Raw genomic sequence first — 27,848 nt, forward strand, 5'->3', positions numbered from 1 at the left:
AAAAAAAAAAAAAAAAAAAAAAAGTCTTTATAAACCTTCAATCCAAGCCATGCCATTTTTGAAGAAGTAGCCTCAGGCCTGGGGACTCCTGACGAGGAGGCACCAGGAACAGACCCCTGACCTGCCCATGCCCACCTTAGGCTCCATGAGCGTGATGACTCACACCCTTTCGGGGTTTTGTGTCTTCCCATCTCATGTGCAAGTTGTGGACAGGTAGAGTGGGAGGCGGTAACACTGAATGGACCCCGATGGCTGTTTTCTTTTCTAAAAGTCCGTGCCTTTATTATGCTAGCATTTCCAAAGGGCTACTCTGACTTTCAAAAAGCCATGATGTTAAAGGTTTTCCCCTGAGTCTAATATTACTGCTGATTTCTTAAATGATGATTCACTGAATTCTGTAGCAATTCAGGGAATGCAGGCAATAAATGCAAAATCCTAGAACCTAAAATCATACTCAGAAATAATTGTTTCAAACTTTGATTTAGGGAGAACAGCAGTCAGCATAGAGACAGGTAAGGTATTTGTTCAAGAGATCACTCTGATTGGGGGGATTTTTCAAAGCAATGAAGAAGTGGTATAAAGTAGGAATTTTGATTAAGAACTTGGGATAGATGAGCAGACACAGAGATGGAAAGGGAGTCGTGAATGACAAAAGCGGAGAGAGATGAACAAGGAAGCCTTTCTCTGTGGTATTATTTCAGAGACAAAAGCTCCATCAAATTCCCAAGGGCTAGACTGATGGTGCAAGGAGCCCAAGAAAGGTAGTAGAGCTAGGAGCAAATAAAGCTGTATCACTCTAAAAGGTCAAGGTACACAGGCAGAATTCAAGATGAGAAGTCCATGCCTCCACGCCACAAAGTATCACTTCCTGTTGAGGACAGGTGGCATGACAGGAGCCTGGCAGGAGGAAAGGAGAGGGAGGAGCCAGTTCATTTATTCAGAAGGGAAGCCGGAGCCAGGCGTGGCGGTGCACGCCCGTAATCCCAGCATCCTGGGAGACTGAGGCAGAAGGTCACAAATTCAAACAGCCTGGGAATCTGGTGACTTAGTAAGACCTTATCTCAAAGTTTTTAAAAATAAATAAAAGTAGGACTGGAGATCTGACCTGCAGGTGTCATGGGAGCCACTGGAAGGTTTCCAGGCAGGGGATGCCATTATCATATTTCTGTCACATACCACTCTGGCTGATGTACAAAGATAGACACAGGAGGGGGAAGAGGGGCCAGGGGCAAGAGGGGAAGCAGGGAGTGCCGGCCGTTGAAAGGCACAAAGCCGTGTCTATCCCACTGTTATCGTGGATGCCACCAAACCAGCACCTAGCGCTTACTGATTGCAAATTATGCACTGGACGCAGCACTCCATCTATTGCTGTAATCCTGGAAAATCTCAGTTTTTATAAATTAAACTGAAAGAAGTCACACAGCTCATCTCAGGCAGTTTGGCTGGCAACCGACAGAGCTGGGATTCGACAGAGAGCCAATCCTCATACTCCCCATGGTAATTCTGGGTCAGGTACACATTGTGGATGTGTGTTGGCAGCCACCACATATCTCAGAGTTCCAATCCTACAAACAGGTACTGAGAGAACCTTCTCTTCTGAGCCTATCTGAGCCTATCGGGCATTTACTTGATTGCCCTTAATGGTCCTTGGCATGTAAGATGAAAACCAAGCAGGTCTCCTTGGAGGCTGTAGGAGACTCTGATGGCTACATACTCAAAACACATTTCTCCCTTCTTCGCTGACTCTAGAATATCAATTCTGTGTAGGTGCCTTACTTTCAGCATGGCCTGAGCCAGTCATGGAGCCTTTGCCAGTGACTTGCTAAGTGGCAAGCAGGAGCCTCAGTTCTGGCCAAGGAGAAGGGAAAGTCCACTGGGAGATTAAAAAGATGCCCAGTAGGAAGCAAAGCCTGGTTTCCATCTTGGGAACAGCTAAGTTGACCCATGGAAGATGGAAGATCAAGGAAAGAAAAGAACTGAGGTCCTTTAACAAGGCACTCAAATAACCAACTCTGAAACTGGTCAGAGTTAAGACTTCCTTTTCCCCTATTTTTTACATCACTTAGTTTTCTACCTAACTTAAAAAATGTACCAGATGAAAAAGAAGCCAAAAAAAAAAATCTGATGCATATTTGATTGGCTTCAGAAACACAGTCTGAGAGGCAGGCATTATTTCTCTGACATCATTCCGCACTGTTGGGATGCGTTTGTACTCTATGCCAGTCAAAGGTGGAAGTCTGGACTTCACCCCAATGCTGAGATGATATTAATTTTCAGCTATGAAGACTGTAATTAACCAGGACCCTCTTATTTCCTGATTGCATAGATGAAGGCAGTGGGCACGTGACAACTGGCATGAACAGGCTGCCTCAGAGCTGACAGATTCATGCACACACATCAGCACTGCCTAGCCATATGTGACTTGAAAACGCCTTCCACCGCAACCCTGCTTAGAAAAATTTTAAAATAGTTTTGCCATTTTGGTGTAGTGTATGACAAAGGAGTGATTTGCAACTTTAAGCAAATTATATCAGAGCACATTAAATGCTGTTGTCTGAAGTTTGCTTTAATGAAATCAGTAATATTTGCTGTATAGTGATTACAAAGTTTATCTTATATCGTTCAGCAACAAAAACACATATTTTGATTTGCATTATATTTTATGAAAGAAACATAATTTTCTAGCAGATACACTAAAATTTATGTCATATATAGTACAGGGACTGAGTATATACCATAAAGGATTGACATAGCATTAGTTAAAAGCCAAACAGTCTCCTAAGAATTGATCTCCAAAGTTCCGAAATTTTATGCTTAAAAACACTACTGATTTATTTTTCTAATTTCTATGTTTTATTTATAAATGACAGGAGGGGAAAGATTTCAGGCCACTATTTGCAAGCACTCTGCAAATAACACATTGTAGGTGTGGATAGAGCCTTTATTCTCAACAGTGAAAAGCCAAATTGGATATAATTGTCACCCTATTTTCTTTTTTTAACACTGTTTTTGAAGTACCAAAGACATCTTGATATTCTATATAAGGGTTTTATCAGATGAATGCAATTTACGGATTGGTGAAGGTAATTCTGAAGCAGAATTGTAGACTTGCCGTTTTTTGCTTTTAATTATCTTGTATTTCATCATCAGGTTCCATATGTTTCTAGTCTTTAAACCCAGTCTATTATGGGCACAAACCAAACATATATGACTAGGAAGAAAAACAATTTAAAATTTTAACAGTTGCAAGCATCCCAAAAAGTCAGTGCTTTTCAGCCAAAAGAAAAATCAAGCAAAGAAATCATGAGTATCCTCATCCGACCCCCACTTACCCACCAAGCATGCCCAGTTATTACACCTGACAGGCCTTGGGCTCTTATCACAAATGAAAAGAATCAAATAGTCTATCACTGATTGATTTCTGTTTGTTTTTGCAATACTGTGGTTTGAACCACACCTGCTGGGCAAGAACTCTACTGTTGAGCTGTATCCCTTACCTTTTTAATTTTATTTCGAGACAGGGATTTGCTAAGTTGCCCAGGCTATCCTTAAACTTCTGATCCTCCTGCTTCAGACTCCTGAGTAGCTGGGATTACAGGTGCGCACCACCATGCCTGGCTATGCATTAATTCTTTTCATTAACCTTTTTATTTTGAAATAATTGTACATTCCCATGCAGTTGTAAGAAATAATACCAAGAGATCTTGCATATCCTTGAAGCACTTTCCTCCAGTGATAATGGCCCTGCAGAAGCGTGTGCAGCAGCACAGCTGGGGTACTGACCTTGATGCAGTCAAAACCTTCCTATCACAAGAATTTCTCCTGAAGTGGTTTTACAGCAATACCCATCTCCATTTCCTCCCATCCCTAACCCCTGGAAACCATCAGTCTTATTTCCAGAACTCTCACTTTTCCAGATGTTCTATCAAGACACAATGTGAGCCTTTGAGATTGGCTTTTCTTCACTCAGGATTATCACCCCAAGATGCATCTGAGTTGTTTCTGTATCAGTCATTTGTCTCTTTGTGTTACTCAGTAATTTTCCATGACGTGTAGGTACCATATTTGTTCAACCACCTGGGTTTTTTGTTTTTGTTTTTTCTTTTTTTTTTTTTGCACGTAAACTTGCTAGAAACATTGGTGTACATGTTTTTGCGCAAATGTAAATTTTCATTTCTCCAGAAGAACTACCCATGAGTGCAACTGCTGGCTGCACAATAATTGCACACTTCTTTTTTTTTTATTTTCTTAAGAAGAGGCCAATTTTGCATGAAAGTGTTTCACAAAAAAGAATATGAAAAAAAAAAAAGAATCGCCCAAATTATTTTCCAGAATGGCTGTTCCATTTAATACTCCCACAACTGATGTAGAAGTGACTCCATCTCTCAGCAGCTCTGCTTGCATTTTGTTTCATCACTAGTTTTTGTTTCAGGTTTGATAGCTCACTGCAGTTTTAATTTGCATTTCCCTGATGGCCAGTGATGATAAATATCACGTCAGGTGCTAATTTGTTGTCTTTGGTGAAATGTTTCTTTATGTCTCTGGACCATTTTCTCATTGGATTCTTTGCTTTTTACTGTTGAGTGTTGAGAGTTCTTTAAACATTCAGGATGTTAGTTTTTGATGGATATGTGGTTTTATAACGTTTTCTTCCAGTCAATAGGGTGTTTTTTTTAATCCCCTTAACTATTCCTTTGCAGAGCAGAACTTTTAAATTTTGAGGCAGTCAAATTTATCAATTTTTGGATCTCACTTTGGGTATCAAGTCTATACCCATGATCCCAAAGATTCACTCCTATTTTTAACATACTTCATTGTTTTATATTTTATATTTAAATCAATCTCTTATTCTATCTCGACTTAGATCAAGATTCATATTTTCCCTGTAACTGTCCAATTGCCCCAGCATCATTTGCTGAGAATACTTTCATTCACTGACTTGCTTCATACCTTTGTCAAAAGTCATCTGAAAGGCAAGGGTCCTTGAAGAGCCAAAATAACCTTGAAAAAGAATAGTAACTTACACTTCAAACTTACTACAAAGCTACAAAAATAAAACTACCATGGGGCTGGCATAATGACAGACATATGGACAGGGAACAAAATTAAAAGCCCACAATCATATACTTGTGGCCAATTTATTTTTGACTTGCAGCCAGTTTATTTGTGCCAAGACTATTCAACAGGGGAAAGAACAGTCTCTCCAACCTGTGACACTGGAACAGCTGAATATCTGTGGATATCTGAATACCTATGAACAGCTGAATATCATATATAGGAATCATACTGGCTCTTTTTTTTTTGTACCAAGGATTGAACTCGGGTTCTTACGTTTGGAAGGCAGGCAACGGAAACACTGAGCTAAATCCCCAGCCCACCATACTGGCTCTTTAAAATACAAAACTTCAGTTAAAATTGATCAGTGATTTAAATATAAGAGCTAAAATAATTAACTCTTAGGAAAATATGTAGAGTAAATCTTCACGACCTTAGACTTGGCAATGGATTCTGACATGTAACACCAAAGCCTGAGTGACAAAACAGAAAATGAATGAATTTCTCAAAATTCATTTTTTGATGCACCAAAAGCAATTACCAAGAAAATAAAAAGCCAATCCACAGAAGTAGAAAAAAATATTTATATCTAGGGTAAGTAAGGAACAATTAGAACTCCTCAACAAAAAGTCAAACAATTCGTTTAAAACCTCAACAAAGAACTGAAACAGACATTTCTCCAGAGAATATATACAAATGCCCAAATATTTGCACATGGAAATGAAAATTAAAACCACAACAAAATACCACTTCACATAACAAGAATGGGTATAATAATTATTTTAAGAAAAGAAAAATTAGTGTTGATGAAGACATAACTGGAAGCCTACTATGTTGTTACAGGAAAATTCAGTTACTATGAAAAACAGTTACACATAAAATGACAATATGACTTAGCAATGCACTGCTAGGTGTATGCCCAAAAGAACTGAAAAGAGAACCCCACAAAAATACTTGCCCATGAACAGCTGCACTATTATTGACAATAGTCAAAAGGTGGAAACAGCTCAAATGCCCGCTAGTGGCTGAATAGATAAAGAAATTGTAGAAATCCATACAATGGAATGTCACTCAACCATAAAAAATGTTACAGCATGCATGCACTTAATACTTAAGTACTTACACTTGCTAAAATGTGGATAAGCTACAAAGACAGGTTAACTCAGAGAAGACAGATATGTGAAGTCACATGTTGTACAATTCCATTAACATAAACATCTAGACTAGGTAAATTCACAACAGAAAGCAGGTGGGTAATTGGACGGAGGGAATGAAGAGTAGCTATTTAAAGGATATGGGATTTTATTTGGGGCCCAGGAAAATGTTTTGGAACCAAATAATAGTGCTTTCACAACACTGTGACTATATTACCTGCCACTGACCTCTTCATTTCTAAATGGCTAATTAATTGTATATGAGTTCCATCTCAATAAAAAATAAAATAACAAGTTAGAAATATTTCATGGATCTATTTCTGGGTTCTCCATTTATGTTCCATTCGTCTATGTGTTTAGTCCATTCTTTTATCACATAGCTTTGAATATTATAGCTAGATCAATCTTGAAATACGGTAGATTGTGTCTTACTGCTTGATTCCCCCAATTGTTTTAGCTGTTTTTGGTCCTTTATTTTCCATATAAATTTTTTAATGGTCTTCTCTATATCTACATATAATCTTATTTCGATTCTGGTAAGAACTGTGTTAAACCTCTGTATCATTCCGGGGAGAATTGACATTTTACTATGTTGAGTATGTCTCTCCATTTATTCAGATCTGTGCCTTTAAACATCAGCATTTTGTAGTTTTCTCCTCACTTCTCATGTTACACACTGTATAATTCTTTTTATACTTTGTTGAATTCTGTTAATATTTATTAAGAATTTCTGTCCCTATATTCATGAAGGATATGAATCTTTTGTTTTCTTTTTTTAGTGTTGTCTATTTTTGGTATCAGAGTAATCCTAATGTCATAGGATGAATAGGACATATTTGTTTCTCTTTTGTCTTCTGAAAGAGATTGTTTAGCATTGCTATTACATCTTTAAACATTCAGTAAGCTCCAGGGGAATCCCAGAGCTTTCCTTTATGGGAAGATTTTAAATTATTAATTCAATGTCCTTAATCGATAGAGGATTGTTCAATTTATCTATGTAATATTGGATAAGTTCTAGACAGTTTTGAAAGAATTGGTCTATTTCATAAAAATTGTAGGATTGGTATGTGTACAGTTGCTTATAGGATTAGTTTATTCTTCATTTGATATCTGCATGGTTTTTAGAGATAACCTTTGTTTCATCACTGATAGAGGTAATTTTGGGCCTTCCTTTCATTGTTTGTCAGCTTTGTCCATTTTACTGATTTTTTCCAAGAACCATTCTTTGTTTCATTGATTTCTGCATTGGTTTTTCATTTTCAATGTCATCAATTTCTGGTCCTATCTTTATTTCTTTACTTCTGCTAGTTTTGGGTTTATTTGGATTTTTTCCTAGGTTCATGAGTTGTGAGCTTAGATTCTGTGAAACTTTCTACTGTATTCACTTAGTGTTATAAATGTCCCTACTTTGTGTCCTACAAATTTTGACACGCTATGCTTTCATTTGCATACAGTTTAATGAATTTTTTTATTTCACTTGAGACTACCTGTCTGTCCTACTATTTATTTACAAGCATGTTATTTTATTTCCATGTTTGGAAATTTTCCTATACTTCTGTAATGGATTTCTACTTTGATACAGTCATGGTTGGCAAATACCCTTTGTTAGGATTTAAGTTCTTTAAGATTTTTTGAGGTTTGTTTTATGGTTCAGGATTTCGTCTGCTTTTCTACATGTTCAGAATGGTATTCATAATAATTTGTACTCTCCTGTTGTGAGGGGTGTTCTGTAATTATTTATGACATCCTATTGGCTGATGACATTATTGAATTCTTCTATTCTCATGCTGATTTTTAGAGAGGGTATTGGAATCTCCAAAGATGATTGTCTATTTCTCCTTTCAGTTCTCAGTTTCTGCTTCACATATTTTGCAGCTCTACTGTTTGGTGCATACACATTTAGAATGCTATTTCTTCCTAGTGACTGCCTTTTCTATTATTATATAATGTCCCTATCTCTGACATTTCCTTACCTCTAAAAATCAACATTTTCTTTTTTTCTTTTCTTTTTTTGTACCAGGGATCAAACTCAGGACCTTGCACTTGAAAGGCAGGCAGCAGAACCACTGAGCTAAATCCCCAGCCCAAACATCATCATTTTCTACTGTTAATAGAATTACTTTGGATTTTTTGAATACTGTGTGCATACTTTTACATTAAAGTAATATATATATATATATGATATTTATTGATAATTTTAAAATCACAGACCTTTGCAAACTATACATAGATACCACCTTTGAAAGTTTTTTTAGCAAGAAAGATGCTGAAAGATGTAACATGAAAAAATCAGAAATAAGATGGGAGATACAAGCTACTATAAGTACTATTCAATATTTTTCTAGAAGTTTTCATCAACAGAATAAAATATGAAAAATAAACAATAGATTAAAACACTGAAAAGAGGAAAAACAACTGCTATTAGATTATATTAATGTCAACAAATAAAACCAAGTGAATTAATAAATGATAATTAAGAACAGCATTCACCAAGATAGATAAATAAGCTGCACAGGTAAAAAAAAATAGTTCTCTTTAACCTCATTTTTGGGGGGGAAATTTATATTTTATATTCAAAATAGAACATGCTTCGGCCAGGATTTAGCCCAGTGGTTCCGCTGCCTGCCTCACCAACACAAGATCCCAAGTTCTATTCCCGGTACCAAAAAAAAAAAAAAAAGGACAAAATAGAACATGCTCATAGCAACAATAAAGACATTAACATATCCAAAGAAATGCAAATCCTGTGATGTGAGCTCTCGCACCATATTGGAATAAAATCAGAAACCAATAGCAGAAACATACATAGAATACAATAACTTTTTTCTCTCTCTTTTCTCCTGTTAACTCTTTCACCTAAGGGAAATCATACAATGTTCAGGCTTGTGTGGCTGATTTATTTCACCAACATTAGAGTCTCAAGGTGCATCTGTTTTTCTACAAATGCCTTGTTTATCTTTCGTAACAGCAGAGTAATACTCTATTGTGTATAAATACCACATTTGCTTCATCCATTCACCTGTTGATGGGCATATAGGCTTGTGTCCAAGAATTGGCAATTATGAATTGGGCTGTTATAAACATGGGTACACATATATCAATGTGGCATGATTTTTATAATTATTTTGAGAAGATACCCAAAAGAGAAATGGCTGGATCAAATGAGATTTCTATTTTTAGTTTTTTAAGGACTCTTCGTACTGATTTCCAATATCAGTTTACACTCCTATGAACAATGGAGAAGGGTTCCTTTCTCTCCACAACTTTGCCAGCATTTGTTATTGGCTGATTTCTGAGTGATAGCCATTCTTTCATGATTACCCTTTAATTCTGGAAGTATATGTTCTCTAGATTCATTTGGATTTATCCTGCTTAAAATTTGCCATTTTTCTTAAATCTATATGTTGACTCTGTGAAGTTTTCAGCCATTATTTGTTTTAGTCTTTTTTGGGCCCTGTTCTCTCTCCTCTCCCTCCAGGACCCTGACAACACAGGTCCCAAAAGTTGACTCTGTTTTCTCCTTTGTGTTTAGAGTCACTAGGCTGTTCTGTTTTCAAACTCTGTCCCTTCCAATCGGCTACTGAATACATCCATTAATTTTTTATTTCAGTTTTTGTAATTTTCAGCTTTAAACTATTTATTTGGTTCTATTTTATATCTTGTATTTCTTGCTGAGGCTATTTTTTAAAATTTGTTTCAAGAGACTAAAATTGTTTGCTGAAGCATTTTTATGAAAGCTACTTTAAAATCTTTCCAGGCAATTCTATCCACTCTGTCATCTGTGTTGGCATCTATTGATTGTACTTTTCATTATTTGAGATCTTCCTGGTTGTTTGTATGAGGAATGATATTTTTTTAATGAGGCCTGGACATGCTGAAGATTATGTTTTGAGGGTCTTATTTAAGCTCTGTTTCATCCAGCTTCCTCTGACATTGCTCTTGCAGGAGCGAGGAGGGGTGCCATCTGTTTCTGCCAAGAACGAAACGTCCAGGTTTAATACTCAGCTTCCACTGAGACCTGAGGGGAGTGGGCTTGTTCCTCCTGGGCAGGATGGGAGCCCCATCTCCTCATTAGGTCTGCGCTGACACTGCCCTGCCAGGGAAGGGTAGGAATGTCTCATTACAGCTCACCACATGGCCTGCCCTGACACCACTGGGTATGGGAGGCAGAATGGCCATATTACTTAGGGAAAGGCAGTGGCATACTCTGTGATAGGTTTCCTCAGGGGGTAAGAGGAAGGATGCCTCCTTCCTGCTGAGTGAGTGGAAATCTGGGTTTCCCATTTGGCTGTCATATTTCGGAAACATCCCCTAGGGGTCCACATGTTGATGCCAACCTGCGATGCTGCTGGAAGGTGGCAGAGTACTTGAGAGTGGGCACAGTTTGAGGGCTTTGGGTTTCTGGGGCTATGCCCTTGAAGGGGATAGTGGGGCCCTGGCCCCTTCTCTTTCTTCGCCTTCCCAGCCATCACAAGGTGAGCAGTCCAAAAGATCATGGACCGAAGCCTCTGAAAACTGAGCCAAAATAAGCCTTTCTTCCTTAGAAGGTGATTTTTCTCTTGTATCACAGCGGTGGAGAGCTAAAAACTGGCCTTCTCCAACACTAGTCTGCTGGAGGGTTGGGGTACCTTGTTAAAGTCTAGTGGATGGGAAGTCTAGCCACACCATTTTGTCCTTGTTGGTGTGTCTGGGGCCAGCCCAACAGGTTTTCCATAGTCCAGGTGAAGAGTAAGATTGTGAAGCTCATAGGGTGAGCAAGGAGAGTGGCACAATTTCTCAAGCAGATGAAATAATCCTCGGCCCTCCCAGGGAGGCTGTCATTCTATCCTTAGAGCTTGCCTTGTTTCCCACACAAACTCAGTGCTCTAAGTCAGGTCAGGAGGTTCTGGGCAGGGCAGAATCCCTGGGGGAGGAAGCCCTGCTGTGGCAGGAAAGAGGAATGAGCAGGGAGAAACCTCTTACCAGGCCCTTCTCAGAGGGCTGCCTTCTCTCTACTATGCTCTCTCTGATGGCAAAGCATTAGGAGGTCTTATAACAAGTGATAGCAACATGCTTTCAGACACCATCTCCTGTGCTGCCAGTCCAGACTGGACGGGAGACATGACAAGCTGTGATCACCCCTGCGAAGTGATCTTTCTCACGGACTCCAAGGGGTCAGCCCCTGTTAGGGTTTGGGTCTTAGATGTCCCCTAAAAGATCATGTGTTGAAGGAGTGGTCCCCCATACAGCAGGTGACTGGAAGGTAATTAGATCCTGAGGGACTCACTCAAGATGGATTCCTGATTTAATGGTTTTGGGGAGGGGCTTTATTACCAAGGCAAGCTCTTTTCTGTTTCTCGGCTGCCAGGAGGCAAGCAGCTTTGCTTCCCCACAGGCCTTTCGCCATGTTCACTCTGGTCTCGCTTCGTGCCAAAGCAATGGGCTACACAACCATGTACAGAAATCTCTGGAACTAGAAGCCAAAATAAACCTTTCCTCCACCAAGTTGATTTAATCTCAGGTGTTCTGTCACAGTGACAGAAAGCTGACCAACACAGCACCGGAGACAGGAACCTTCCCCAGGTCCCAATCTCCTGGCTCAAGCTCTCTGTAAACCAGGGGGAAAAAAATATCAGAGTTGAGTTTTTGGAACAAGAAGAAAGTCCATACTGGTTTGATTAACATTAAAATGTGGGCCCTACTCACACCTGGCATTGTATGCTAAGCAGACACAGAGGCGACAGCAGTCTTGGTGCAATGGCAGAGGTCCCCACAGTTATTATGGTGACAAGGTGCAGGCTGCCCAGTGCCATTGGTTAGGGCTTTTCACACTGAGGATGCATGAAATTACGCACTCGGATGGAGCCATGCCTACATTCATGCCAGTTAGCAAGGTGGCATCCTCTCATTACCCCTTTGGTCAGAAATCCACCCGGGGGGGTGTGATTAATGACATGCTCCTAAAACCTGGGGGGAATGGACCATCCCTCGTGCCGGGAAGAGTGAAACTGCCACTCTCAGTCACATCAATCACTGCACGTCAATCCCCGTTTCCTCACTGTCACACCTTGGTGAGCCGCTCTGTGGCCTCCAAGATGTGACAAGGTTCCTGGGACAGCGGAATCTGCTGCTCTCGGAGACATCTTGTACCTCACTTCAAAGCGAGGTCAGAGCGGATCTCTAATTATCCCAATACACTCCCGGCTCTGAGACGAGACCCGCCAAGAAGGCAACAAAGGGAATGGGGTGGGTACCTCAGGAGAAACCCTAAATGCGGAAAGCGAGCCTGATTCATTTCACAGCTGCAGTCTGTTTCAATTTGTTCATAATTTTCTACACTACTGCTTCCAATTTGATACTGTCCGGGCCGGGGATGACAATAAGAATGGGATCAGACGATGAGCTCGAAATACCGAACACAATCATGCCCACCCTGCACGTACGTACAATCAGTATGTCACTTGGAAGGAGGAGCCATGGGCCGCTGGGCACAGCTGGGAGTGTAAAGTGTCACAATTCGAGACGTATTTCTTCTATACTCAGGGCCTGTCACCATAGCTGCCTCACTGCAATGGAGGAGAAACGAGACTTAATGTTTCCTAATCAATTGCGTCAGACAAATGAATTAAAAATCCAAAGTGACTATAGGGAGAATTTCCACAGGACCCCTCTTCCTTTGCTTGACAGGGGTGCTACGTACTGTTTTCAGGTTATATACTGCACAGCTCCAGAAGGTACAATTCCCCCAGTCTACACTGTGATATAACACCTCCAACGGTGATGAAGTCATTACCCTACAACCATATGTAGCAACCCAGCTGCTAGTAATTTGGAGCTAGTATCCCTAAGGGCCCATGGAATGTCACAAAAATGTATCACAAAGACTCAGCCACCATAGTGCCCACACCGACAGCCGAGAAAATCCATGTATAGATCCATGAATTACTAATAAAGTTAACTTCCTGTCACTGAGCTCAGCAGACATTCTGGTCAAGAAAGCCATCGCATAGAAACATGCACGCGTTATCCACTCTTTTGGTATGTATGTGCATATCATTAAAATTTTCTAAATGTAACAACTCCCTTAAACGTGATCTTTCTTGGCTGAGAGGCATTTCGGCAAGCTTTTAAGGAGAAACCTTGCACTATTTATTAAAACGTAAGATTTTAATATCCTGCGAACAGCATTTCCACTTCCAAAAACACTATAAAAATAAGTTAATGTGCATATATATATATTAGAATGTTTGTATATATATATATTAGAATGTTTGTATATATATATATATATATATATATATGTACATCTACATATATACATAACTATGTCTTTATGGTATGGTTCTAAAGCAAAAAATGAAGTAAACTCTTTGAGTGTGTTAGGGATTTGCTAAATATTATGGTGGGAGATAAGCCTGAATGGGCTTATTTGTTTTGTCTGTGGAGGAACAGTTTTGCTTTTCAGCAGTGAAGAGAAGGCTAGGAGGGCTAGGAGGGTGTGCAGCAAATGTTCCCTGCCTTTTGGCTGGGGAGGAGGACAGCATTTTGTTCTTTTTTTTTTTTTTTTTTTTTTTTTGTATCATGGATTGAAGTCAGGAGCCCAGGCCAGGCAGGCGCTGCGAGGCTGAGCTTCATCCTCACCCCTACGGCAAATGTAAAGACTCTACTATTCGTATTTGTAGAAGGCTTTCATCTTTTTTTCTGGACTCTTGGAAGCTCTGAGGAATTAGTTGTCATGGTCACCCTCTTCACGAGGTCAAAGAAAACCGCAGACCCCTTTGCAGTGAGACGCAATGCACAAGACTTCCAAGAAGAGGCGAAGCGGTCTGGGACGGTCATTTTTCTGGAGGACACAGCGCTCAAGACAGCCTCCTCCTACACCGCAGACAGGGGCCCTGACACAGCCTCGGCGTCAGGGTTAGCAGCTCCCACCCGAGCCACAGGCAGCATTCAGGACTCACGGGTGGCGACAGCAGCATCAGGTCTGCTGGGCAGTGGAGGTTCGGCCACTGTGCAAGCCACGCTCCGGACCTTGTTGCCTGGCGCTCTGACACTTGGCACTGCCTGGGCTCCTTTTAGTGAGCACCTTCTCTTTGTAGTGAGCCGAGTCTGCTTCCGATGCCGGGGAAGATCCATGATCTGTAACGGTGAAACTCATCACTTTTAGTTTTGAAAAGTCCGCACTTCTCTACTGCAGACCCTCTAAGCCACGATTCGAACACCAGGTTGAGCTCTAGAGAGCTGAGTAAGAATGTAGGCTCAAATCTTGCGGGGCCTGGTGGCCCCAAACCCAGTTGAAGGGGCGTGGCCACTGCTGTCCTTGCAGCCAGACAAGTTTGTACAGTTGCGCACAAATACTTTATCGCATTTGCGCCCTTGTACATAAAAATGGATAGTGAGAAAATGTTGATATTTACAGCAAGAACACAAGGTCTCCTATGCTTAATAAAACTAGAACGACGAGATCACTGGGGTACCCCACGGGGAAAGCCTTTTTAGCCTTGAGATGTTGCTCACGGGACATAAACTGGCGGACTTTGTGTTTGGCGGCAAAGTAAAAAAAAAACAAAATGCATGCATACAAATGAAACACCAGAATGATTTAGCTGAGATTGTAATCACCTTAGAAAGTGTACATCTATTATTCACTTTTGCATATTTAACTCTTGAACATCTTTTCAGAGATACATTATGGGTGAAAGTGCAAGCCTGCCCACATAACCTACAGTAAAATAAGGATGTAGGAGATTGTGTATAGGTTTGAACACAGCTTTCAAGCATAGATGTCTGTTGTACTGTAGATAGGCACTGAAAACTCTGAGTACATACCCTGAAAACTCTAAAAAGGTGTTAACGCTCTGGGTGGAGATGGTAAAGGAATTTTCTTTATTTCACACAGTCTTGAATTGTTTGAAATTTTGTAATGAACAAGTGTAACATGCTGTTGTAATCACCAGAAACCTTAGGAATATACAGACATTATGAAGAAAAGGTGCAACGGCTTTGGAAGAGCTTTTCAAGACCTGAAACAGTGGACCCTTGACTTATGAACTCAATTTATTCCTGAGGGCTGGTCGTAACTCAAGTTGGTCACCTGAAGGCTCAGGCTCCTCTTCACAGCCTTCAGTCTCTCTCCTGTGCACAGGCAGACCTCCCCGTCCTCAGAGAGACACTGGCCCAGGATTTCCACTTAGCCCCACACAGGAGAGGATGCTGCCATGTTCCTTCCAGAACTCTTTTAAGGGTTAAATCTGTCTCTGAGATCATCTGGAAGCACAAGTGGCCAGCATTTGGGTCATACCTGTAGACTCTGACCGTAAGTTAAAACTAAAATTCCAGTTATAATCCAAGTAGTTCATATGTCAGGCTGGTCGTAACTCGAGGGTCCACTGTATGTAGTGTGGTGCCTGTTATGCCTCCCTATGGGACCTACGTCTTGATCCTAATATGCAGAGTGGCACACAGTATCACAGCACAGGGATCCTCTGCAGTTCTTCACAGTGAACACCCAAGGACAAGCGGGTAGGTGCCACCCCATACCGATTCTGCCCCCACGGAGCTGCCAACAGACGCGGGAACTGTGTCCTGTCTTAGCAGGACTGCCTGGCTGTACGATGTGGTGTACACAAGTTTAATGGGTTGTCCTGCTGCATTTTGAGAGAGCCTTGCCCAAAGGGAACAGAAGCCACAGAGCTCACCAGTATCAGACAGTACAGAGTGACACGAGTCTGACTCTCTCCAGGAGGCAGACAAAAAGCTTGTGGCAACTCGGGGCGGGATGAAACTCCATGCGAAGAGTTCTCCACGCAGAATCAAACTGTTCTTATTTTTAGTGCTTTTCAGGAAGGCAACTTATACTTTGTAGCATTTCTTTATTCTCCTAGTAAGTTTTTTAAAAGTCTCCTAAATTCAAATGGTTATCAAAATAAAATGATGGTGGAAAGGGGCTAAAGGTATTTGGCTTTGTGAAGTGGACACTTGCCGGGGCACAGGGATGTGCTTTGCTAGGACAAAAGAAGGTTCACTGCGCGTGGATGCCTGGGTGTCCAGGGCAGACGTGTAACCTGTGCTTTCAGCTGGAGCAGTCCTCCTGGTCACTAGAGTTCAAGTTTGCAGCTGTGCTGAGAAAGACCATTCTGCTACTCATCCTTCTCTTCGTTCTGGCTTGTGAGTAAAAAGTTTGTTTTCTTTTTGTTTTTAACCCCGTGGCAAGGGCAGAGCCTGAACCATGAAACTCACCAGGGAATCAAAAGTTCTTGCTGAGATCCCTCTCCCTGGTCGGTTAATGTCTCAGTGGTCTTTAGCCCCTGCTCTCTCTCTCTCTCTCTCTCTCTCTCTCTCTCTCTCTCTCTCTGTCTCGCTCTCTCTCTCTCTCCAAGGCTGTTGGCTCAGCTCTGGTTTCCACAACTCTGTAAATGAGGCTCTGTGGCTGGGCTCCCAGAGTGGCAGGAGCACCGGAAAGGCTGCAGGGAAGTGATTCTGCAGGGAAGCCTCAGCTATGGCCCTACCTCCTCCATGATGGGCTGGCAACGGGAGCAAGGGAGAAGAAAGAAAGCTCTGAATTTCTTGCTTACTGTTCACTTACTTGAGACCAAGTGACAGCCTCTTCTGCCTCTCTGATTCCTTGCCCCGGGCACTGAAGGGAACCTGCTTTGCTGGGTATCTCCCATCTTCCTCCGGCTCTGGGACAATTCAAGGTTTTATGTCAACTCCTCTGTTAACTGTGGGAAACATCCTGGGGGTCGAGAGGGATCTAAAGAGAACAGGGCAACCATTTATTAGACTGTGTCACTCTGCTAGGTAAGCAAGGAAGGTGGATTAGGGTGACTCCTCAGCGGGAGAGAGGACCGGGGTGAACGGCACACTTTGGAGCTAGAACTGTCAAGAATTGATGGGTATAAAGTATGAAAGAAAGACGCGAGTTAAGGGTGAAACCAAGATGTTGGAATCGAAGAGCTGGGTGAATGCAGGGCCATTCATCAAGATGAGAAGGAAGTGGGCCAAACATAAAGAGGGTCCCCTCACTAATTTTACATTGTCAGAGTCTTCAGAGACAAGGAAAGTTCTGTCATTGCTGTTGTTTTAGGGACCACCGTTCACCTGGATTTAGTTCATCTGTTGTGCCACACAACATGCAACAAAGCAGAGGAAAAACAGACAGAAGAAGTCGGGTCTTCTGTAGGAGAGATCTGTCCCATCCCCCAGGCTGCATGAAGAGGGGTTCACGGTCCACTGGGGGTCCTGCTGACTGGCACCTAACTTAATGTCTACACCCCAGCCTGTTGGCTCTGTCTTGACCATACTGGAGCCTCTGTGAAAAGATGTGAGAAAAGCAACGGTTTCTTTCTGAAGCCCTGAACAAGCCACCACTTAGAGGTGTGATCAGAAAGTACAGCGAAGGGTAGTTTTTCAACATTTTTAATACAGCAAAAGACATATTGCCATTGATCTCCCTCCAAATCCTCCCTTTGCTTTGAACACAGTTATCACACTGTTTTTGCTGCTTCCTCAAGCAATTGTGGAAGCTCTCTTTCCTGTCTTAAGTTAGACTCTTGCGGCTGCCTCAATGTCCTGAAGAGATTCCAAACCTGTACCTGTTGCTGTCAGTCCGAAGAGCCGAAGTGTTTTCACAAGCCCACCTTTTCACTGGGTGGCAGGCAGCAGCAACATGCACAGCATTTTTAGATTTTTTATCACACTTCCTAAAGACACTTACAAAAGAGGACTCCCAGAACTGCTTCGGAAAGTGGCAACAACAGGATACCCAGGTCCAAACCAAGGAGGAGTATTCTCAGTGAGATAACTGGTAATGTAACTCTTCCTGTATAATTTGTAAAATCTAAATGTTCACCATATATTTGACTCCACATCAAGAAGTCCACTAAAATGATTTCTGTTTTATTTCAATGTCACCTCAGTGAATTCGGTTTCACAAACTGACTACTACTCTCCCCTCCAAAACAAACAAAAGAAAAAACAACAACAAAAATAAAACTAACATGAGAAAGTAGCCTCTTTTAAGTCAAAAGAAATGTTCTTGGGGTACATATAAAATATATAATATAGCTAACTAAACTTTCTTGAAAAGTTTTTCATTGTAACATTTTTTTTAAAAGAGGGGAAAAGAGGTGGGCCACAGGTTGGACACAGCTGGAACCTCAACTACTCAGCTGCCTTTCCGGGAGCATGAAGGCCCGGACGGCGGATCCTGTACAGGCTGCCAGATACCCCCGGGGTGTGGTTCCGAGAATCCTAGATGACAGCACTTCTAGAGAAAAATGTCTGAAGAATCCCCTCTTAAATCCACAGGTGATTTCTGTATTCCTCTCTAGGCCACAGCACACAAACACAAAACACAGCTGGGAACCAAGAACGCGAAAAGGCACACGGTCTCAAGCCACTGCGGAGGGCTTACGTCCATTTCTCATCAGAAAGCCAGAAAGCCACTCACTCCAGTCTCTCTGGTCCTCAGGGGGTTATTTCACTGCTATACCGAAGGCCATGCCTATCCTAGCATTCCTGATGATCTCACTTTTCCACTCACAAGAGACTAGCAGCAGCAACTGTGAAAGGAACAGAAATAACTGTAGAGGCAGCACACGCCAGGGAGGAGCAACTAAAAGCAGGAGAACAAAGGGGGTGACAAATAGAAATTAAAAAGCAGAAATAAGAATTGGAAGTATGTGGGGCTAAACAGTGGCAGAGCGAATACTCTTGCTCAGTTCATACCCCAAGGGGGTGGCGCTGCATAGCTGTGTGGTTTACTGCAGAACAATCCCAGGCACAGCAACCGGACAAGGGGCTCTGACTAGGCCGCCAGGCCTAACCTCTTCCACAGTAAACCATCTCTCTGGGTTCCCCCAGGCCTGACCCTCAGTAAGAGGGGTCACAGATGGCTCCATCAAGGAGGCATTTATCACCCTCCTGCGGTGCTCCTCGCACAGTTCTGAGCCTGGGAAGAAGGTTAACGTGGCTGCTCCTGAGTCTCGGAACGCTCATTAGCCGGCCAGTCTTCCTGGCCTCTAAGAGTACTGGATGCAGACACTCTAGGCCAGAGAAAGCGAATCAGTGCCGACTTTTTCAAAAAAGACATCTTTAGGTTTGCAGCAAAGCTGAACACACAGCACAGATTTGCAGTAGACCTCCAGCTGCCTCACACGCCTGACTTCCCCTACTATCAGCATCTTCTGCCCGAGCGGTGGGACTTGTACAGTCTGTGAACGTTGGGCGACACCTCTTCATCACCCTCAAGTCTATGGTTTACACTAGGGTTCGCTCTTGGGGATGTCTACCCTGCAGGGCTGAACAAAACGTACATCCACAATCACAGCACTGCACAGTCGTTTCCCTGCCCTTAAAATGCTCCATGGTGCTTCTTCATCCCTCCTTCAATCTCTGACAACCACTGATCCTTTTACTGTCTCTGTACTTCTGTTTGGTCATACAGTTGGAATTAGACAGTAAGCAGCCTTCTCAGATTGGCTTTTTTGACTGAGTAATACGCATTTAAATTTCCTCCATGTCTTTCCAAAGCTTCATTTCTCTTTAGCACTGAATAATATTCCCTTGTCCAGATGTACCACAGTTTATCCATCACCTACCAAATGACAGACATCTTGATTGCTTTTCCAAGCTTTGTCAACTATGAAGAAAGCTGCTATAAATATACATGTGCTCGTTCTTGGGGGTGAATATGTTTTTAATTCTGCTGAGAAAATACCCAGGAGTGTGATGGCGGGATCATACAGTTAAGAGTATGTTCAGCTGGGGGATAAAAAGAATGTTTAATTTTGTAATAGAATGCCAAATGGTTTTCCAAAGTGGTTGTATCAATTTATGCTCACACCAAGCAATGAGTGAGAGTTCCTGTTATTTCACATCCTCACCAGCATTTTATATTGTCAGTGAACTGGTTTTGACCGTTTTAATAAGCGTGTAGTAGTACGTCATTGTTTTAATTTGTTTTTCCTTGATGGCATATGATGTGGAGCATCTTTTCAATTGGCTTATTTGTTATATATATATCTTCTATGGTAATATGTCTGAGAATGTCTTTGGCTTATTTTTTAATTAGGGTGTGCATTTTATTATTGAGTTTGAACACTTTCTGTATATTTTTAATATACGGTTCATTGTAAGATGGGTCTTTTGTAAATGATATCTCTTAGTCTGACTCGTCTTTTCATTCCCTAGACAGCACTGCTTGCAGGGCAGGAGATATATATTTTAATGAAATCCATTCTATCAATTATTTTCTCATGTGTTGTGTCTTTGGTGTTATGCCTACAAACTTATCACCTAACCCAAGTTCTATATTTCCCACTCTTCTAGGACTTTTATAATTTTGCATTTTACATTTAGGTCTGTAATTTAATTTTTGTGAAAGGTGTAGATTTCTTTCTATGTGGATATCCAATTTTAGCATCATTTATGTCTTAGCTACTTTTCTCATTACTGAGACAAAATACCCGACATCCAAAGTTATCAGGGAAAAAGTTCAGCTCACAGTGTGTAGAGATTTCAGTCCATAATCAGCTGGCTCAAAGGCAGGGTAGCTTGGTAGAGGGGCATTGCAAAGGAGAAACAGTTCATGAAGCCCACAAGGTAGCAAAAGCAACATGAGAGAAAACAAGCCTCTTTCCGTCTCTTCTATTGTATCCAGGCTACCGGGACTAGGGCACTGACAAACCAATTAGCATACTGATTTAGTAATCACTCACCCTTAATCCCAGCATCACATACTCTAGATTCAGCCACCTCTGAAAAAGCTCCACCTGTAACCAAATGAGGTTTTGGGGGCACATTATACACAAGCCATAATGATTGATTATAAAGAGTATTTTTTCTCCATTATTTTGCCTGATTGCAGTATCTTTATATAAAGTCTTAAAAATCAGGCGGTGTCCATTCTCTTTGTTCTCATCCTCAATATTGTGCTGGCTATCCTGAGTCTTTTGCCTCTTTATAAAAAACTTTAGAATCAGCTTGTTGGTATCCACAATATAACTTCTATACATCAAATTGGGAGGAACTGACATCTTGAATTCCAAATGCCCACTGCTAACATACAGAAAAGCAATTGACATTTGTACCTTAACCTCATTTTTGCAACCTTGCTATAATCACTTATTAGTTCCAAGAATTTTTTGCTGGTTCTTTAGGATTGCCTCCATAGAAAATTATGACATCTGAGCACAAAGACATTTCCATTTCTTTCTTCCAAATGTGCTTGCCTTTTATTTCATTTTCTTGTCTTATTGCATTAGCCAGGACTCTCAGTACAATGCTGAAAAGCAGTAATGAGAGGAGATATACTTGCCTTGTTTATTATCTTAGCAGCAAAGCTTCAAGTTTCTCAAAACTAAGTATGATGTTAGCTGTATGTTTCTTGTAGTCTTTACCATGTTGAGGAAATCTGCCTCTGTTCCTAATTTACTAAGAGTTGTTACTCACCAGTGTTTGATTGTTTTATCAAATATTTTTCTATATCTGTTGATATGGTCTTGTGATTTTTCTTATTTAGCCTGTTGATGTGATGGATTTCATTAACTGATTTTTAAATGTTGAACCAGTCTTGTATACCTGGGACAAATCCCATGTGATTATAGTAAATAATTCCTTTTATATCTCATTGGACTTGATTTGCTAATATTTAGTTGATGATTTCTGTATCTATGTTCATGACAGATACTGGTTTGTAGTTTATTTTTCTTGTAATATTTTTGCCTGGTTTTAGTACTAGGGTAGTGCAGGTCTCATAGGATGTGTCAGTAAGTATTTCCTCTCTGTCCATCTTTGCAAAGAGATTTTGAAGAATTAGTACAATCTATTCCTTAAATGTTTTGTAAAATTCACCAGTGGACACATCTGGGATTGGTACTTTCTATTTTGGCAAGTTATTAATTATTGATTCAGTTTCTTTAATAAATATGTCTATCCAGACTGTTTATTTCTTCTGTGAGTTTTGTCAGACTGTGTTTTTCAAGGAATCAGATCACTTTATCTAAGTTTTCAAATTTGTGGGAACAGAGTTATTCATAATATTCCTAATTATTCTTTGACTGTCACAGAATCTGTAATGATAGCACCACTTTCATTTATGATATTAATAATGTATGTCTTTCTTTTTTAGCCTGGCTAGAGGCTTAACAATTTTATTGATATTTTGAAAGAACCAACTTTTCATTTGTTGATTTTCTCTACTGATTTCCTGTTTTCAAGTCTTGCTGTATTTTTTTATTTCTCTTTTCTCAGTACTTTGAATTTAATGTTCTTATCTTTCTAGTTTCCTAAGGTAGAAGTTTAGATCACTAATTTTAAATCTTTCTTCCTTCTAGTTACATGAATATGGTGTACAAATTTTCTATGTACCACTTTCAGTAATAAATTATGTTTTAATTTTTATTCAGTTCCAAATATTTTAAAATTTCTCTTGAATCTTCTTATTTAATCAATGGGTTATTTAGATGTATATTGTTCAATATTCAAGTACTGATGGATTCTCTATCTTCTAAAAAATTCTAGTTTAATTCTACTATGATCAGACAGCAGACATAGTATTATTTATATTTTAAATTTGTTAAGGTATGTTTTATACCCAGAATCATCTTATCAATGATCTATGTGAGCTTGAGAAGAATGTATATTCTTTAGTGTTGACATTTTATAATTAGAAACAAGAGCCATATTTATTCTGATGAATACTGCTATCCAGACAGTATTTTAATCAAGACATAGAGATACTAAGTAAACACAGTGTGACACAGATATAATCAATTAGGAGAAATACCCACATTTATGGTGACAATGGGTATCGTGCCAACGTTCTGTCTTTTAGGGGTTTCATTTTTATGGTAAAATTATCCACACTCTGAGGTCCTATGTTTATGCCAGGAGCAGATTTCTATACCAGAAAGAAGAGTACATTCCCTGTAAGTCTCAGCCAAATGATGTCTTAGGATTTAGACAGAATAAGACACATACCTGCGGACCCCCATTAACATACCACAGAGCACACACATGTTGAGTCAGGTCATAGGCTGATGGCACTATGTGGATTTTTAGTAGTGATACAGATCAAGCTCCTTATAAAGGGCAAACTCAGAAGGAGGGGAAGGAATCTTAAACCTCTCCCTGCTCTCCAGTTCAAGCATGGTATCATCCTGACTCACAGACCTGTTAGTACACAGTTTTTTTGTCCTCAAGGTCTCATCTTCTCAGAGGTGAACTTTCTGAAGGGACACACTGCAAGCCACCTCGGCAAGCTGGAGGCCTCCACAGAATCCCAAAGGCTGTGAGCCAGGCCCAGGGAGGCATCCCATTTGTACTCTGGCTCTGGAAATCTCTACCTAATGAATGTGCCCCTCCCTGCTCCAAAACAGGGCCCTGCCTAGAATCTTCTTTCCCCTGCTGAGGATTAACTGTTCCACATCTTGGGCAGGAAATGAGTTCCTTGCTGTTTATTGTGGGCAAATCCTAAAATGAAGTCAATGCAGCAGTAAAGGCCAGATAAGCTGATGTCTCTTTATTAATTCATGAAGCACTTTGCAGTCCACCACTGTCCATGCCTAGATTGATGGAAGCTGAAAAAGAAATGCAAGTTAAATTATGTCTTTGATAACTCCTGCTTAACTGGCCTGTCAGGGACCAAGGAGATTAAACATCTGTGATTTATTCCCATGTTAATCTCAATAAATACACACAGACACACGCACTCACATGCACACACATGCTAGCTAATGAGATACTGCACCAGACTGCATTGAAAACGCAATTCTAACATTTTCAGCATGGAATCAGAGAAAGACCAGGGCTGACAGGCCATGGCCAGGGGTTCACTATTCCTTTCTTTACTCATTCATTCATTTGTTCACTCAACCTTTCTTCATTAGCTTCTGTCCTTGTGCTAAATGGATAAGAGATTCCCAGGGACCTAACGTTTATTAATTTTCACCAAATGTGCTTTTGAAGCAATTCCTAAGAGCTTCAGCTTTATCTCTCATGAGAAGAGCAGATTTATGCAAACCAGTTTCCCTTTCCAAATTCTTTCCCCAAGAGCAAAAGTTGATATGGGGTTTTTAATAATAATAACAGCCATTATCTACTAACTCTATGCACTGGGCATGACACAGGGTTCTGTGCATGAATTGTCTTAGTGAACATCCATCAAACTTCCTGAAATGTCTTAGTTTCTTGTTGCTGAAACAAAATACCTGACACTCACAGTTAAAGGAGGAAAGGCTTATTTTGGCTCATAGTTTGTTTCTGTACATAATTGGCTGGCTCCAAGGCAGAGTGACATGGCAGAGGGGCACTGTGGAGAAGAAACAGTCTATGGCAAGTAGGCAGGAGACAGCGGAGCAGCAAGCAGCAGCAGCAGGAGCTGCAGGCCTGCCTTTCTGCTTTTCCCCTTACATAGAAAGATGAGAAAGGGAATGGAAGAAAGCCAACAAAAGTTTTGTTACCTGGCAAGTTACTATTGTGAACAAATGGACCTGGATGCCCTGCACAGAACTCAGACACAGTGTAAAAGACCTGCCTGTAAGTCTTCCCACACAAAGTGATGAGGGAGTTGGGGTATTCACACTCCAATCCCATATCTCATTAGCTGATGGCCACAGCCAGGGAGCACTCATTCTCTGGCACCAATCAAGAGCATATGATACAATCAAGGCACCAACAGCATCTGCTAGAGCAGCCCAAGCTGAAGACACACCATATGTAAAGTACACAGGCAGGAAGAACCTAGGTTTGAGCAAAGAGAAGGCTCTGGCTAGCAGAATGATCAATGCAGTGTGCTACAGTCTGCTGCCAGGGAGGCCAGGCTATATAGGGACGTATGGATCTGCTTAGGGAATTGGCATTTTATTCCAAGTATGATAGGGATGCCATGGAGAGTTCTGCATCAGTAACCTGACTTTGATGTATATCTTGAAATGATCATTCTGGTTGCCGGAGGGAGAACAGACTGCAAGGCATGAGAAGGAAGAGTATTTAGGAGATGGTGACATTAGTCCAAGCGACAGATGTGTTGGTTCATACTATGGTAGCATTTTAGTTGTGGTTAAATTCAGGATACAGCTTAAATTCACACTGGGTGATAATTAATAATGGAATAGTTGTGGGGTATAAGTGAAACAGGAGAGTATTTATTGATCTGGAGAAGATTAAAGGCATGAGAGTTCAAAGCAGTACGGAGGGAAATCCACAGATCTGGATTTAATGAGTTGTTAAATAAGTTTGAGATACCTATTAGTTAGTGCATTCTTGAGTACAGGGACCTAGAGTTCTGGAGATCAAAGGAGAGGTCAGTTCTACAGGTCAAAGGAGGGTTTGGGTAAAATGTGCTGTAACCACCTCCACCTTCCTTTGTAAGATCTCCGAGACTCACAGGAAAGGCTGGCATGTGGTGTGGAGCCCTCTCACTGTCTGAAAGGAGTGGTAGACTCAGAAACACAGAGGATACCTGGGGTGTAGCAAGATCAGTAACTCTGAGCTGAGATGACCAGGAGAAAAATTAGCCCTAGGAGATACTGGTTACCATAGTTACTGCCTGCAAACACATTACATGACATGGACAGGGAATGTGCGTTTTATTTTGGTCCTCAGATGTGTGGAGCGGAGTGAATAATATTGCTCAATTCAGTACACACAATCTTCACTGGACCGTGCAGAAGTCTTCACTGGTTTGGCTGTTGCTTCTCCTGGTACTGTTTCCTCATCGGTTCCGCTTTGCCCATAGGCACCATGTCTAATGCACTAATTGAAGCTACCACATATCCTTGAAAAACATGTAGCATTGTCTTACGTGTGTCATTATAATTCCAAATGTTATAAATCCCATTCTTCACTCAACACTGTGCCAAGGTTCTACTTCTAGTACTATCTGTGTATCTACTTTATTTTTACCAACTGCTAAGTACTTTGTAAAAAATAAACAGAGATGTAGACCACATTTTCTTGTCCATTCTCCTAAGGAAGGCACTTGAGCTGCTTCAAATTCCCCCTTCATAAATACTGCTATGAGATAGGATCTTAAAAAACAAACTTTTAGTACATAGCCTTTGTCAAGAGTGCAAATTTCCCTTTCACTCTAGATTTCTGAGAGTATTTTTTGAAAATAATGAGTGGATGCTGAACTTTACTAAAGGTTTCACTTGCATCTCCTAAAATAATCATACTTTCTTCTTTATCCCATGAATGAACTGAGTCACAGTGATAGATTTTCTAATACTTGAACTTGCTTGAATTTCTTGGATAAACACAATTTGCTTGCATGCGTTTTAAAGGACAGACTTAAATTTGACTTGGTAACTTCATATTTGGGATTTTTTTTCACATTTATGTTCACAATGAAATGGACCTACATATTTTTTTTCTTGACAGAAAAGGATGCAAGTATGCAAAACTAGCCAGGTAAAATTATGTGAACAGTTTTTCGTGGACTTCTGTCTTTACCTAGCAATGTTTAAGGTTGGGATTATTTATTCCTTGATGGTACTGTATTACTGAACATAGCTATAAAACTATCTAGAGCTAGGACTTCCTTAGAAAGGGTGACAGTGATTCTTTCACATTCGTAAAGAATTACAGTTCTACTAAATAATGTGTTGGCCGCTATTGGCTATTTTTATTTTTCCAGATCTTTATGTAGTTCATCTTGTTTCATGTTTTTACTCACATTCAGTAAGTATATATTGTTCATCTGTATTCCTTCCTCTTCTACGAGTCTTACCAAAGGCTTATTTATTAGTTTTTCTAAAGAACACTTTCAATTATTAAAATATTCCATATTTTATTTCCTATTGTTTTTGTTGTCTTCATTTTTTCTGACTTTACTCTTATTTACGTCCTTTCTTCTTGGTTATTTAGGATTACTGTGCTTCTTTTTTGAACTCTGTGATTTGGAAGCTACACTATCTTGTTTGCATTCTTAATTTCTGGAAAATTTATTTACTTTAAGCTATAAATTTACCTCATCAGGAATGGAGTATGGACATTGCCTTGGGAGTGGGTCAGTTATCAGAGGATCGAGCTCACAAAAGGACAAGGACTGATTATTCTGTGTTTCTCGTGCACCATGCCGTACCCTCTGCCCTATTCTCAGGCACCATGCTAGCACCATGTTCTTGGGCTTCTAAGCCAGCACTACTGTGAACCAAGCAAATCTCCCTTTGTGATAAGTTGCCCAGCCTGTAGCATCCTAGCATAGCAATGCAAAACAAACTAAGATTAGAGTGTCTAGCACATTTGTTTTTGTTTTTCCAATGTATATGTAAAAATAAAATATTTTGTTTCTTGGGATAGAGCTGGATACATTACACAGTATAATCTTCTATATCTTTGCTATGTATTTTTTGTATCCTAGTTTTTGGTGCATCAAAGTCTTCAAATACAATTTTAAAATAAAATCTCTCATCCTACCTCTGTCAGCTGCTTTATGCTTTTGATGTTACATTGTCAGGGGCCTACATGTTCATGATTTTTATATATTTTTAATATATCATTTGTTTTGCCAATATGTAACAGCGCCATTTTCTTCTAATACTTTATGCCTTGAATTACTATTTATATGATATTAAAATTCCTATTCTCTCTTATTATTGGTAAATCTTTCCCTATTCTTTCTGCAGCCTTTTTTTCTAATATGTATCTTATAAA

At 40.4% G+C, this 27,848-nt stretch overlaps 1 protein-coding gene across 1 annotated transcript in view; it reads right to left on the reverse strand.

The window, feature by feature from the left end:
* Fstl4 (follistatin like 4) overlaps positions 1 to 27,848 on the reverse strand; it is a 525,946-nt gene that overhangs the window by 356,898 nt on the left and 141,200 nt on the right. Inside the window, exons 10-12 of the mRNA XM_019209874.2 lie at positions 16,774 to 16,941; positions 14,150 to 14,327; positions 12,636 to 12,754 (exon numbers count right to left, since the gene is read on the reverse strand). The gene's annotated coding sequence lies outside the window, so the exon portion shown is untranslated. The remainder of the gene's footprint in view (positions 1 to 12,635; positions 12,755 to 14,149; positions 14,328 to 16,773; positions 16,942 to 27,848) is intronic.

Source organism: Fukomys damarensis, unplaced genomic scaffold (assembly GCF_012274545.1).
Source record: "Fukomys damarensis isolate Sample0158 unplaced genomic scaffold, DMR_v1.0_HiC HiC_scaffold_9, whole genome shotgun sequence".
NCBI lineage: Eukaryota > Metazoa > Chordata > Mammalia > Rodentia > Bathyergidae > Fukomys > Fukomys damarensis.